At 43.2% G+C, this 13,093-nt stretch overlaps 1 protein-coding gene and 1 long non-coding RNA gene across 7 annotated transcripts in view; both read right to left on the bottom strand.

The window, feature by feature from the left end:
• The window catches only part of LOC148054885 (uncharacterized), a 4,926-nt gene extending 4,127 nt beyond the window's left edge, over positions 1-799 (bottom strand). Inside the window, exon 1 of the long non-coding RNA XR_015706797.1 lies at positions 375-799. This is a non-coding gene — a long non-coding RNA (uncharacterized LOC148054885). The remainder of the gene's footprint in view (positions 1-374) is intronic.
• Positions 800-5,125: 4,326 nt separating this feature from the next.
• The window catches only part of ACADSB (acyl-CoA dehydrogenase short/branched chain), a 29,448-nt gene continuing 21,480 nt past the window's right edge, over positions 5,126-13,093 (bottom strand). For 4 of the 6 annotated variants that reach the window (XR_015706794.1, XR_015706793.1, XR_015706795.1 and 1 more), the window contains exon 12: positions 12,900-13,069. The gene's annotated coding sequence lies outside the window, so the exon portion shown is untranslated. Of the gene's footprint in view, positions 7,431-7,687; positions 7,797-12,899; positions 13,070-13,093 lie in introns of those variants that run through there. The other 2 variants (XR_015706791.1, XR_015706792.1) reach the window with 2 other exon arrangements.

Below are 13,093 nucleotides of genomic sequence, written 5' to 3'. Positions count from 1 at the left end.
GAGGCCGTGCAGTTTCAAATATTTGTATTAGCAAACAAATAAAAATTCTTTATCTCTCTCTTCCTCTCCTTGCCCTCCCCGTTCCTCTCCCCAGTTTCTAGAGAGAGGTCACTTTGCGATTTCAGATCATTCTCCAAAAGTGGCTTCATTTCTCATCCCCCTGGTTGAAAAGCCAGTTACTGCTGTTTGGCTTTTCCAGACTTGTAAAAGAGATTAACGAGTGATGTGCCGAATAGGCCCCTTCCCACAGCAAGAGTTTTGCCTGAGTGAGAAGTGAAGGCGAGAGCATGTCGTGCATTCATGGGTCTATTCGTGAAACTCCTTCGAAGGAAACATCTGTGAATTTCTTCTTTCACCCAAGAACGCTCCATTACCAGAGTGACTGACAGTCAGCAGCAAATAGTTCCCGAATGCAATTAGCAGTCGTCCTCAGGCAGATCCAGGGAGAGGAAGGCAGCGAGGAGGGCGCAGGAGCTGATGGCAGAGGATCGGAATTATTCAGATAACGGGATGGAAGTGCTGCTGGGACATGGGGTCCCAGTCCCGTTTTCAGAGGAAGACCCGGCTCGAACCATCACCAGCCTCATGCCTAAAAGTTCACAGCCACAGCTTCTGCCTTGAATCCCGTCTGGGTACGAAACCTTGAGACTAAGTGGCAAAGCAGGAAAGCAAAAATTGAAGAAAGGGCACTTTCCAGGGCATTGCACAGCAAGATTAACATTCCTGACATACGAAAACTTGATTATTACGCTAACTTTCAAAAAGAAACCAAAACCCCTGAAGGCCTGATGCTGTCCCCTTTCCCCTGCTCAGTCCTGCTCACCTGTTCTGTACCAGGTTCACCGAGGCGGTGGCAGCACCCAGCAAATCTTCTGCAAGTCCTCAGGTGCAGTCACAGTTTTGGAGGAGTCTTCCTAAAATATTCCAGGAGTCTTTGAGGGAACTGAAGACATGCTGCAAGAGACAGCCTCAAAAGCATCCTTTTTTTTCTCCCCCATTATAATTCCTATAGCCAGCTTTGTTGGATATAATCCCATCATCAAAACAACGCAACCTCCTATTTAAAAAATGTTTTAAAACCCCAGGGATGGTTAAATTGCATCTTGACTTGTTCTCTGCTGCTGGGAAGGGAGCTCACTCTCCTCTAGGTGGCAGGGAATCTGGAGGCTTGCTTGCCTGTGGAGACCCTCCAGCTCCCGGGTTTGGCAGCTGGGCCCCCGGTCTGCCTTCTGCTCCCTCTAAGCAGAAGGAGCCATGCTAGTGGCCTGGTGAGCCCATGGGGTGCAGAGCCACCGCGCCAGGGTCCTGTGTCACAGGTTATGGCCAGCTCAGTCCCGGGCTGGATGGGGACATCTGATGGAGGGATCTCTGCCTCCTCTCCCGTCTGCCATTCAGATCTACTCGACAACTGGCTGAAAGCCATTATTTCCCTAACTGTTGCTTATTTTTAAGTAATACAGCTGCTCTGCACAATCCTAACCACCTTTTTGATTGTTCATTAGGGACCTGCAATACTCTTGGTTTATTCCATTTATACCTGGATTTAACTAACAGTAGTTATGTGCCCCATCACCTCTTCATTATTAGACTGAATTGCTTCCTAAGGACCAAATCATGCAGAGTCTCGCAGTTTCTGCGAGGCGCCGGGCACCCTCTCTTCTCATCCATTTCACTTAGGCAGCCGCTTTCAATGGAAATTGATGGCAGGCTGGGGCTGGACGAGTCCTGAGCCACCGCTCAGATTCTGTATTCAAAATCTTCATTTGCAGCAAACAATGATGCAGGTGACTCCACTTAATGCAAGTTAATGTCCGCATGACCATCAAGGAACAAAAGCGTAATAAAGGATCAATAATTGCAATGATCTAAGTAACAGTTTTGAAATATTTAACCCGAGGCAACAATTAAGGTTCTTTTAGATGTTGCAAACTTAAAGCCTACGGCCTTGACTCCGAGTCAAGTGTTTACCCTTAAGGATGGTACGAGTTTCCCTAAATGATGCCTCCCCTCGCTCAAGCTCAGCTACCTACAGAGCCAGCACAAACAGACGCTTCAAAAATCACGTGAAATTGCAATGAACTTTTCTCCTTTGCTAGCTTCTCGTCACTTTTAAACAATGCTAAACTAAGGATTAAATTTAAAATTTAACTCACGTGATAGCAAGCCATTGAATGATTCCCAAGGGAAGTTTGGGTCACGTGGTCTTGCATTTTATAAAGCATAAAGACCTTCCAGCGTTCCTCAACTGATGGGGGCTGAAATGTTATTGGGCTTTTTGGTTTTATTTTTCTGCATGATATTCAGATTTTGGAAGTGAAGAAGGATATTTGCTTGCTGGTAGCCTGAATTCCACTAGAGATAGATACAAATCTCTGTCTCTTTGAGAAGGATAAAAGAAGTCAGGCAGGGTATTGTATACCATCTTGCATTAAGAAAAACTCGGAGGTTTAAGGCCATCTGTATTTAAATCCAAGGACAGATGAGACATTTAAATTTTAGTAGCACTCAGTTATATACCTGACATAGAGAAATGGCCGCAATCCTTTTTATCAGGCTGGAGAATAGGCATTAAATGACAAAATATTAGTCAGGCCATAGATCCACGAAACCTGTAAGTTCTGCAGCAGCTTCATTAAATCTGTTTTTTATCAGAAGGGTCTGGTGTAACATTGCCAGCATTTGAGGCATTGGGCTTTTAGAGGATTGCTGCCAGATACTTCATCCATCTGTCTATTTTCATATTTATTGTTTTACCAATCACTTTATTCATCCATCTGTTCATCTGTGTAAACCCATTTTTTTAAATTTTAATTTTTATTTATAGACTGACCTTAATAAACTCTCCTCAAGTACCGCGTGTTTATCACTGTCATGGATGAAAACGTTATTAATGACAGGAGAGCTGAGCAGGGAAGACGACTGCCCTTTAAATTCCTTTTCAGCTGACTGGACCGCAGCAACTCAGCTGGGTGGAGGTGGCTGGATCGATAAGGTCGGAGTTCAGTCGCTGGTCCCATCTCCTCTATCATCCCCATCACTGCCAGCTAACGATGCCTGCAGGTGGAGCGGGGGCACTTGACTACATTTATGAATTGCCTCGCTCCGTAGCGAAGGCTTTTCCGCCCCGTAGGAAAAGCTGTGGGTAGCTCGGGATATTTATTTTGAAATGTATACAAGGGAAGACGCGGATGTCAATACAAGAAGAGCAGCCTGGTGTGTTTAGAGTAAATATGGCTGGCTCGTAGCGTGGCGCTGGCACCGTGGCTTTCAGCTCTTCCAGGGAAATTCTGATTAAAGATAAATAAGGGATGTGCCAGTCGTTCAATGCTTTCCACATCACGCGAAGGAAAAAGAGGTAGGTGAGTTTTCAGCACGTGGTCGCTAGCGCTGTACTTGCAATCCAGCTACTTAAACTGCCTTAATTGCCAGGAATCTGGGGCTGATAACCCCAACATTGCATATCCCTCTATACTTGCCTGCAACGGCCAGGGCTTCGATACCTCCACGCGGTTTGGGCAGCCATAGCCGTGTTTCTTTTTGCAGGTGCATAACTCATAACGCAGTTCCAAAAATGATATTTATGACTACTAATCATGTCCTTGTTTGATTGCCAACAGCAATATGGATGATTGTTGCACTGAAAATAGAAGGTGGTAAGAGTATCTCGAAGTACCTCAAAATTATACACCTATGGATAAAGAGTGTTTCGAATTTATGACAGGTAATAGTCACGAGGTGGCTATAAATGCTTTATGAGTTCACTTAGTTGACATAAGGTCTAACCTTGCCGCAGAAATACATTTTTATTCTGCTGACTTAAAGCAGGTTTGACAAATACTCTCCAGGATAACTCAACCCTCACGTTTTATCTTTGGTTGGCCTAGGTGCCGTTCGCGACAGAGTTTTGCCGTGAAAGATGTAGCTGTGAGGATGGGGACATTCCCCTCATGGCTTCATCTCATCTCCCGCCTCATTAGAAGCCTTGGATTCCTGCCTGGGATTTTATTTTGACATCAGAGGTGTAAATCAAGTCATAAACATATTTAAACTAATGTTGTTGAAAATCCGTAATTCTGACAGCGAAATGAGCAACAAAAAGTGCATATAATATTTGGTGACATGTAATTTTAACTTCATCCAGTCTCTTTGCTTTTGAGACATTGTTACCTGCAGGATAAGGCAATAAAATAAGGATGTACAAGAATGTGTCAAATGTAGGGCTTCCCTAAATTACATTCTGAGGCACAGATTAATACATTTAATACATTCCAGTCATGAGTGAAGTACTTATAGCAGAACAACTGCTCCTTCAGTGATATCATTCACTGGAATGAACTACAGCTAACAGTGACAAGCTGGAAAAATGCCCCCACTTTTCAAACTGTACAAATGGCATTTGGACACAGTAACTCAAAACTGGACACTTCATTTCAAGTTTAAAGCTAGTGGTCCAGTCAAAAGCTATTACTCCATCTTCTTTATTTGTAGTCCATGCTTTTGTGCTCTTTAAGAATCAAATAAATACTGGTGTAATGGTTAGCAACTGCCAGTTCAACGAAAAATACTGCTAAATTCACCAATAAGTCTTTTTTCTACACACACAAATTTATGACATAAGAACTGAACCCATTCCTGTTACAATGTCTGGATAGTTTTTTAATGTAGAGGGAGACTCACTTTAGTGATAAGAGTTTAAACCTCAACTACTTTTTCCTTCTTTCTAGATCATACGTCTAGATAGAGAAGAGCGTGAAATAAACGACCGGTGTGTGTAAGCCAGGGTGCGCTGAGCTGGCCCGTTCTCAGCTCCATCGGTCCGGCAGAGGCAAGCGATCTCCGGAGCTCTGCGGCCTCTTGCACCGAACACCCTTTCCCTTTTGCATTTGCACTGAGGTGATTTAAAAGCAGAGAGATTGTTTGCACTGAGATTATTTCAAAGCAGATGCAAGATCGGCCCCCTTCTGTATTTTAAGAACTTGATGGAGAAGGGAAGGAGACTGAGCTGGATGCAAGCTCACCAGATGCCGCCTCCTTGTCGCTCCTGTTCAATCTTCTTTGGTCCACGCTTTGCCAGTCCCTCTGCCTCGAAGGGACACCCCGAGCCTCCCACCCTGCCCCACCACTGGCTGTGTAATCGTTAGATCCCAGTTTGTGATCCTGTCGTGGTTTAACCCGGCAGGCAGCTGAACACCACCCAGCCGTTCGCTCGCTCCCTCCCAGGGGGATGGGGGAGGGAATCGGAAAAAAGGTGAAACTCCTGGGTTGAGATAAAGACAATTTAGTAGGACAGAAAGGAAGGGAAAATAATAATAGTGATAAAAGAATATACAAACAAGCGATGCACAATGCAATTGCTCACCACCCGCTGACCGATGCCCAGCTTGTCCCTGAGCAGCAGCCGTGCCCCGCCGGCCAACTCCCTCAGTTTATATACTGGGCATGACGCCATACGGTATGGAATAGCCCTTTGGCCAGTCTGGGTCAGCTGTCCTGGCTGTGCCCCCTCCCAGCTTCTTCTGCACCGAGCAGGGCATGGGAAGCTAAAAAGTCCTTGACCAGTATAAACACTTATCATAGAATCACAGAATCGTTAAGGTTGGAAAAGACCCTTAAGATCATCGAGTCCAACCGTTAACCCAGCACTGCCAAGCCCACCACTAAACCATGTCCTCAAGCACCACGTCTACCCGGCTTTTAAATCCCTCCAGGGATGGGGACTCAACCACTTCCCTGGGCAGCCTGCGCCAGTGCCTGACTTCTTAGCAGCAACTAAAACATCAGTGTGGTATCAACATTATTCTCATCCTAAATCCAAAACACAGCACCATACCAGCTACTGGGAAGAAAATGAACTCTGTTCCAGGTGAAACCAGGACAGATCCCGACAGGCATCCTGCTACCACGCGTACCTGTGCACAGGGAGGGAGCAGTGCTACCCTTTGACCGAGGAGGACTTTGTACAGAAGCAAGAGGTTGCTCGGGGAACAGGGCTGGTTGCTTTCCAGTCACTGTAGCACCACGTGCAGGCTTCGGGACTTGAGTTTTCAAGTTCCTGCTTTGATCTGCCTGTACAAAATAACCGACGCTGACAGGTACAAGCCTTGAGCTCCTCCGTAGCGATCAGCACGTGCATCGTACCCCGAGAGAAACCTCTCCTGCATCCCCACACAGCTACCACACTCGGGGCTATGAAGGCGTCTGCGAATTAATGCTTATTCCAGATGTCTATGCTAAAAAAGGTGCATTATTAGGTGCCACGTCGCACCTGGAAGAACGCTTACGGATCTGGGGGTTACGCTAGTAATTGTGCTAAACCTCTGAAGTTGGCTGATGCGAGACCTAAGCGGGGATGGTGTGATGAAGGGATAAATATTCGTGCTGTCCAAGTGCCACGTCTTCTCTCCAGCCAGCCTTTTTACAGTGTGCTGCAGTAAATGCTACAGTAAAAGAAGAACCTGACACCCGCTGCGGGGAACAATGGATTACTTTCTGAAAGGAGAAAAACTCACAGCCTAACACTTCGTCAGAAAAGTACACAAATATGTTTCCCCAAACTCATGAGGTTGCTTTCAACTTGTTTTGGGGAAGACAAGGAACTAAACCACAAGTAATGATGGATTTTCTAAATATATCGGGTTTGTTCTCCAGCTTCCCCAGGTAGCGATTATAATCCTGTTCCTTTTTGTCACTGCTATTTGCAGCTAGAAGCCTTAAAAATAGGGGGCTGCTCTCAGATTTCTTTTCCACCAGTGGAGGCCCTGCAGTGGTCCCATCATCCATGGTATCTGAAACACTCAAGAAAAAGTGTCTGGAAACAGAAATTATTTTAATTTCCACAGAGAGGACTTACATTTTTTTTTATTCAGTTTCTTAAAGATACTGACACTGAGATGAACAAGGATTTTATGGTGTTCTAAGTAATTTAATTTGGTGTCATAATCACAACTTGATTAATTCTATCCACATGGAAAATTATGAGGGATTTTTCTTATCTGCAGGGTACATTTTAAAGATTTTGTATTAACTGCAAGTAATGCGAGTTGGGAAGGACTGTGATAGTCTGCAAACAAAGCACCTGTAGTGGCTGAGAAGGGATAAATGACAGGTGTGACAGGGGCAGGATTGTCCCTCTGATCTCTGCACTGACATTATGAGACTACAAAGACCCTGCAAGCTCTTGTGCAGAAAAAAAGTAGGCTGCTAATACACATACCTCTGCCACCTTACTTCTTCCACCGCTGGCACCGAACACAACATGTGTGTTCTTCTCTTTCCTTCTCAGAGAGAAGATCCTTGCGATTTGCTGCCTGTTGAACGAGCCATCGGAGCTCAGCAGCCCCAGCCCTGCAACATCAGTGGGACACGGGCCCCACGCGGCGTAACTCGCTTTGGAAACGACAGGCTGGAGGACTGGGACCCTTGTAGGTTTTCTAAAATGATTTAAGATTATTTTAATCCTTCGACCTTGACACCACTTTCTGACTTTTAGCTGATATTCTAAAAAGGTAAAATTTAAAGTTCCTAAGCATACAGATTTGTAAGTTGTTCTCCTGAGTTCGTAGCTGCAAACAGAAGTATGAGAAACCATGCAGGCTTCTACCTGCCCATGCGAGTTTGCTGCAAGGCAGCTCCAACAGTGCTGAATTCCCCAGCACTGGCAAAGCCTGCCCTTACCAAAAGCACTCACCACTCGTTCCTGGAAGTTTCCACATGGCCTTCGTCCCCTGGCCATCTGAGAACAAGAGACCGAAGGACCTTGCAGGATGCGTCCCAAGGAAGAGGAAGGCCTGTGGGTACTCAGAAAAATCCTCACAATTAATATTCATTTGAAAAATAGAATTGGTATCTCTTTTCCTTTCCCTCCCCGCCGTTCTCTCTTGCGAAATAGCTTCACAGTGAGGAACCTATTATTGGCCATTGCACATCATTAATTTTAGAATCATTTCTCTTCTGCTGCATCTTATGGTCCTGCGTTACGCTGCATAATATTGTCATCCCAGCATAGGAAGCATCGCCTATTTGGAGCATAACGCTACAGAGTTAATCAGTCTAAGAGAGACCTAAACTAGACATCAGAGAGCAGTGCAGGGGTGGAGCTGACATATAGATATGCAGTCGTGAAAATACATCGTGGATGAAGAGGCATTGCTTTGTGTAGAGGGACCGGGAGTGCAGGCAATAGCTCTGAAGCTTGGAGATTTCTCAGCAGTGTCTTGCTTAGAAATCCAAATTTCAAGACTATAAACCAACCCTATTAAGATATAGTTCACTGTATTTTAAAACTATACGGAGGCCTCAACACCTTACATCTTTGAGAGGCTTATGACAGAGAATACATTTAGTTTTAACTCTTTCAGCACCAGTGAGTCCATGAATAGGTTTCACTCTTTATTGACTGCACTGAAGGCGTTGGCCACTGGAAGACTTGGCAGATGCTGGTGCCTCTGGCCTAGCCAGGCAGGGCTTAGGGTGGCAGAAGGGATGCCATTCAAAACACCTTCCTCCAAAAAGCTGAAGCCCGGACTAACCGAACCGAGACCTGCAGTGTGTATTACACGTAAAGGGGCTTTGGATTCAGCCTGGCAGGGAACAGTGCCGAGCAGACAGCACCATTCGCTGCAGCTGCAGGACCAGCGCTTACATGACTCCTCTGACTTTCCTTGCAGGAACGAAGCGTTTTCACTAGAGCAAGCGGGAGGATGCAGGGCTAGGGATGCTTTTCTACCAGGACACTGCTTCTGCTCACCAACTTTTCTTAAAAATAATCTAGACACATGTTTACATTAGTCCACATCCAGTCCTGTAAACACTTTGAAGCAGAACCCTTTTTTTTTGTTTTTACCCAGATAACTGGGGTATTTATGCATCTTGTACGTATATTTATATGCATCTTGTACATAGGCCACAGCTAGGGATCCTAGGGCAGTACAAATCAGAATGAAAAATAACACTGTGTTCTAAATTGCTCTGACTAATTCCTTGTATTAGTAATACAAAAAACCAATTCAATCCATATCACAGGATTTTATCAGCAGCCAAGTACTAATTCAAATTTTACCAGTGTTTGCCTGCTTTTCCATGGAATAATAGCAAAATGTATTTCCAATTCTGATTTTGACTCATTAGATCCTGTTAACAAAATCATTTGTTTTAAGAATTAAATGAAATCCCTTTCAGAATAACTCTCCTCAAGGTGCACACATGGGAAGCAGCCCTCAGATATGTCATTCTTGGAAAACCCAGCGCGACGGTAGGAGACCCGGTACTCCTGCTGCAGCGCCTGTGCAGGATACGGAGCACGGAGTAAACTGACAAAATAATTGGATTATACATCCACAATTCAGACTTTCAGTTACTGGGTGCTTTCTTGCTCCTAGTTTCCACAGAAAAGTCAGGTTTTTGTTCCTTAAGTCCTTGTACTGGTTATTTACATATGAAAAGGTAAGTTTATGAAAGAGCTTTCCTATTTTACTACATCTAATAGTTAATAATTTAAATCTGTAGCCATTATCATCATATAGATTGACACAAATGGCATATGGATCATTCTGGGGATGAGGGTTAGTTTCTTTTAAGAGAGAATTGTTTTAGTTTTTGCAGGAAATTAATCAGGGGAATGGGCTTTGTGGAGCATGGAGGAAATCTAATCTGTTCTTTGTTCAAATTTGCCTTGCTCCAATTCCTAGCAATTGTAGACAACATGCTCTTTTGTTCGGGAGCCACTTGTTACATGCATAATTAGAGACTGCAGTAGCTGTGTTTAAAGAAAAACTGTTTTCCAATGTAATGTGTGATCTTGATAATAGTATTTTCATCAAAGGTAGCAATTACATTCATTAAGCTGGGACTGGCAAGGCAGCAAGGAAATTAAGTGGAAGGTGAATAAAAAGCTCCCCGTTTCTTTTTAAAATCTCTGTCTCTTTATAAGTTGAAATGCACCATGTTGAGCTGCAAACTGGAAAATACATACTGAATATAAAAAAAAAGAAAGAAAGAAAAAAATAAAGTCCTCCTTAACCTTTCTGAATAATGATCCAGAAGATATCCTAGGGACACCTACTATAGATGCACTTTTCAAATTAAAGGGCTTTATTCTACATTAATTTCTTATGCAAGTTTTAAACGAGCTCAACATATGATTCAGGTCTTTAAAGGCTCCAGGGCTCTCTAGGATTAATTCACTGTTCTTTTCACACATGAATTAATTGTTTTGTGTTCTCAAAAACAGCAAACAGCACATAAATCAACCAGTTTAGAAAAGACGCGAGGCTGGTACCTTTTGCAAATCACTGAAGTTCGCTATTTACACTTCATTATTATAATATGTAACTTTTAAAGGAAAAGCTGGAAAAGCAGGACATATGTTGTTAATTCTAAGAGGATTTCTTGAGTGCGTAACTCTTTTTAGCAATTTGATTCCTTGAAAGACAAAAGTTGTGGAGCACTGAAAAGCCATTCTTCCAGCACTCATAATTATATTTTTTCCAGTTAATAATTCAATTACACATCACTAATGCATTTGCAAACATTCCCACATAAAAATAGCTTTTTTTTTTTTTTTCTTCCCCTGTTTTTGCCCTAAGCCTTGTAAGAGTGAGATTTGCAGATAGAAAAATGTAAACATCTGAAGACGTGAGCCACGGAGCCACGGGAGGGCTGTGCCCAGCCTGCGGGCTCCCCCAGGCACTCTTGCTGAGTGCAAACATGGAAATCTCATTTTTTAACTCCAAAATGTAATCCTGCTTTTTTTTCCAGGCACTGTATCACAGGCTAAGAAGCAGGTCCGTCCCTTCGCACCTTTGCGCTGTGCGGACAGCCAGGGCAGCACACCACTGCAGAGAAGTCGCTACGTCAGGCGAGGGCTGAGCCCCAATTTTGCCCGCAGGCAAAATACCCCACTTCAGGGATCTCGGCAAGGGTCAGCCGAAGCCGACGACGCTTGAGCAAGTGGGGCAAGTTTAATTTATAAGCACTTACAGCAGAACAGGTACCAAGAAGCAGGCGATAGCAGGTGCTCCCTCCTGAACCGGGATGTCCCAGCATGCTCTCATCTTGAGGCAAGAGAGAAAAATGAAGCCAGAACCTGGCTATCCATATCTCCAAAAATAACTGATTCTCCCTCTGCCCTTCCCAGAAATAGAATGTGAAACCACAGCATCTTGGCCAAATTGGAATTTGCATAGTTCTGCGAAGCATTTCCTTCAGTTAGGAATGATTTAATTATTCTTCACTTCCTCTTCTAGAAATCATTCCTGGATAATGAGGTTAGCATAGAGCAGATATGTTTCAGTCAAGAAAGAGATGTAATTCAGTGCCAGAAGGCTTCTACAGTTCAAAAAAAAAAAAAAAAAAAGATTTTTGGACACTTCTAAATAGAAGCAGCAGTATAGAGAAGGCTGGCTATGAAATTACAATAGTCTGAGACACCAGATCAGTGGGTGCTTTAAGCCAGTGCTGCATCAGCCCCCTGAAGAATTAGAGGACAACCACAACTCTCTTGTGGCCCAGATTCTTACACAAGGGTAACAAGGCACATTTTAAATAATTATTAAATAATGACAAGCTACATTACCTCCAGAGAATTGTTTATCTCTGCAAATTGAATCACTGAAGTCAAAGCACAGTAGAGCTAAAATACTTCTAGTATAAAATGGAAGACCTACTGCTGCACCTTGCTTTGGGCCTTGGAAACTGTGAATCCTGCATGGCAGTCAAATATATTTTATGACAAACAGCTTGCTGAATCCAGCTTTTATTATTCAAACAACAATCAAAACAACCTGTCATATCAATCAAATGTCGACGTTGCTGCAATTAAACCGAGAAAATTACTTTCTTTTTAAAGCTTGGTTGGACAGACATTGAGAAGACCAAAGTAATCTGGAATTTCAGGTGGCAGCGTAACAGTTTGTGTTTGATAGAAATCATGCAGTGGAACATAAGGAATTTTTCTCTGAACACGGGGAAAACAAGACTGTGAACGTAAATACAACCTTCATATCATATAACCATCTTCTAGTACATAATAGGGAGTCATAAAACATTTTCAAAGTTCAGAAAGTACCTGAGCTGAAAAAAGTGCTTTGCCTCAATTCTTACGGGAACAATTGGAGCAAATGCTGCATTTGGTGCGTAAACATCCTCCCTCTCAGCAACAGAATGTCTAACATTTTCTTTCCTAAAACAAACAGCATCAGGTTTTGCACTAAAACACATTTGCTCCGTAAAAACTCTATCTTCAACAGCTCCAATAACAGAACCAGTTCTATGGAGCTTTTCAGTATTTAACTACATTTCCCGAATCTTAACTTTAATTTCTGAATTATTCCTCAATTATTTTTAGGTCAGTTTAGCAGAGTTGACACTAAGCTGGTCTCTACGAGATAAAATGAAAAAAAAAAAAAAAAAAGAAAACCATTGTGCTTATGACTTAGTATCATTTCAAAGTTGGCTTTTTTGCTTCAGCTGGTCCTTTAGCTGGTGTTGGGTGCATGATACAGTAACTCCATAAACGAAATTATGTCAGCTAATACTTTTTAGCATAAATAACGCTTGCAGCTTCTGGGACTCTTAACCTTTCACACTCTCTGCTTTTTGTATCCCTACAGATGAAAAAATACCCAGAGAAGCTAGTGCCTTTCTAAAATGTAATTATCATGTCTTTAGGTACCATCTAAACAAAGGCAGACAAACTCAGCGACACAGTATCAAATTAAAACTGGATGACTGCTCTGGTTATATTGAAAAATTTGCATTTAATTTGCATCTTTAAGATGCAAATTAGCAAACAGAAAAACGTTGCAGCATGTCCTAGAAAATAATTCAGGCCAAAAATATCCAAGGAACTTGCAGCAAACTTAAGCAGACGAAAAGGACGATCAGAAAATTATTCTGCTCACCTGAGGGGCAGGTCACCGTTTAAAAGTCTTGGCTGAATGTTCGTAAGAGAAGGCAGGAAACAACGGCTCACCCAGGGGAGCACCAGCTCTGGATCTGTGTGTCAGAGCCGCTGCTTTCCGACGAAGCGGAGAGCCACCCAGCGTCCTTCGGCAGGCTCCAAAATGGAAACCTTTCAAAACCGAAACAATCAAAC

Source organism: Nipponia nippon, unplaced genomic scaffold, assembly GCF_047370975.1.
Source record: "Nipponia nippon isolate SJK-2023a ecotype South Korea unplaced genomic scaffold, ASM4737097v1 scaffold_3, whole genome shotgun sequence".
Lineage (NCBI taxonomy): Eukaryota > Metazoa > Chordata > Aves > Pelecaniformes > Threskiornithidae > Nipponia > Nipponia nippon.
The sequence above is the reverse complement of the archived record's forward strand: the minus strand, read 5'-3'. Positions and strand labels throughout refer to the sequence as shown.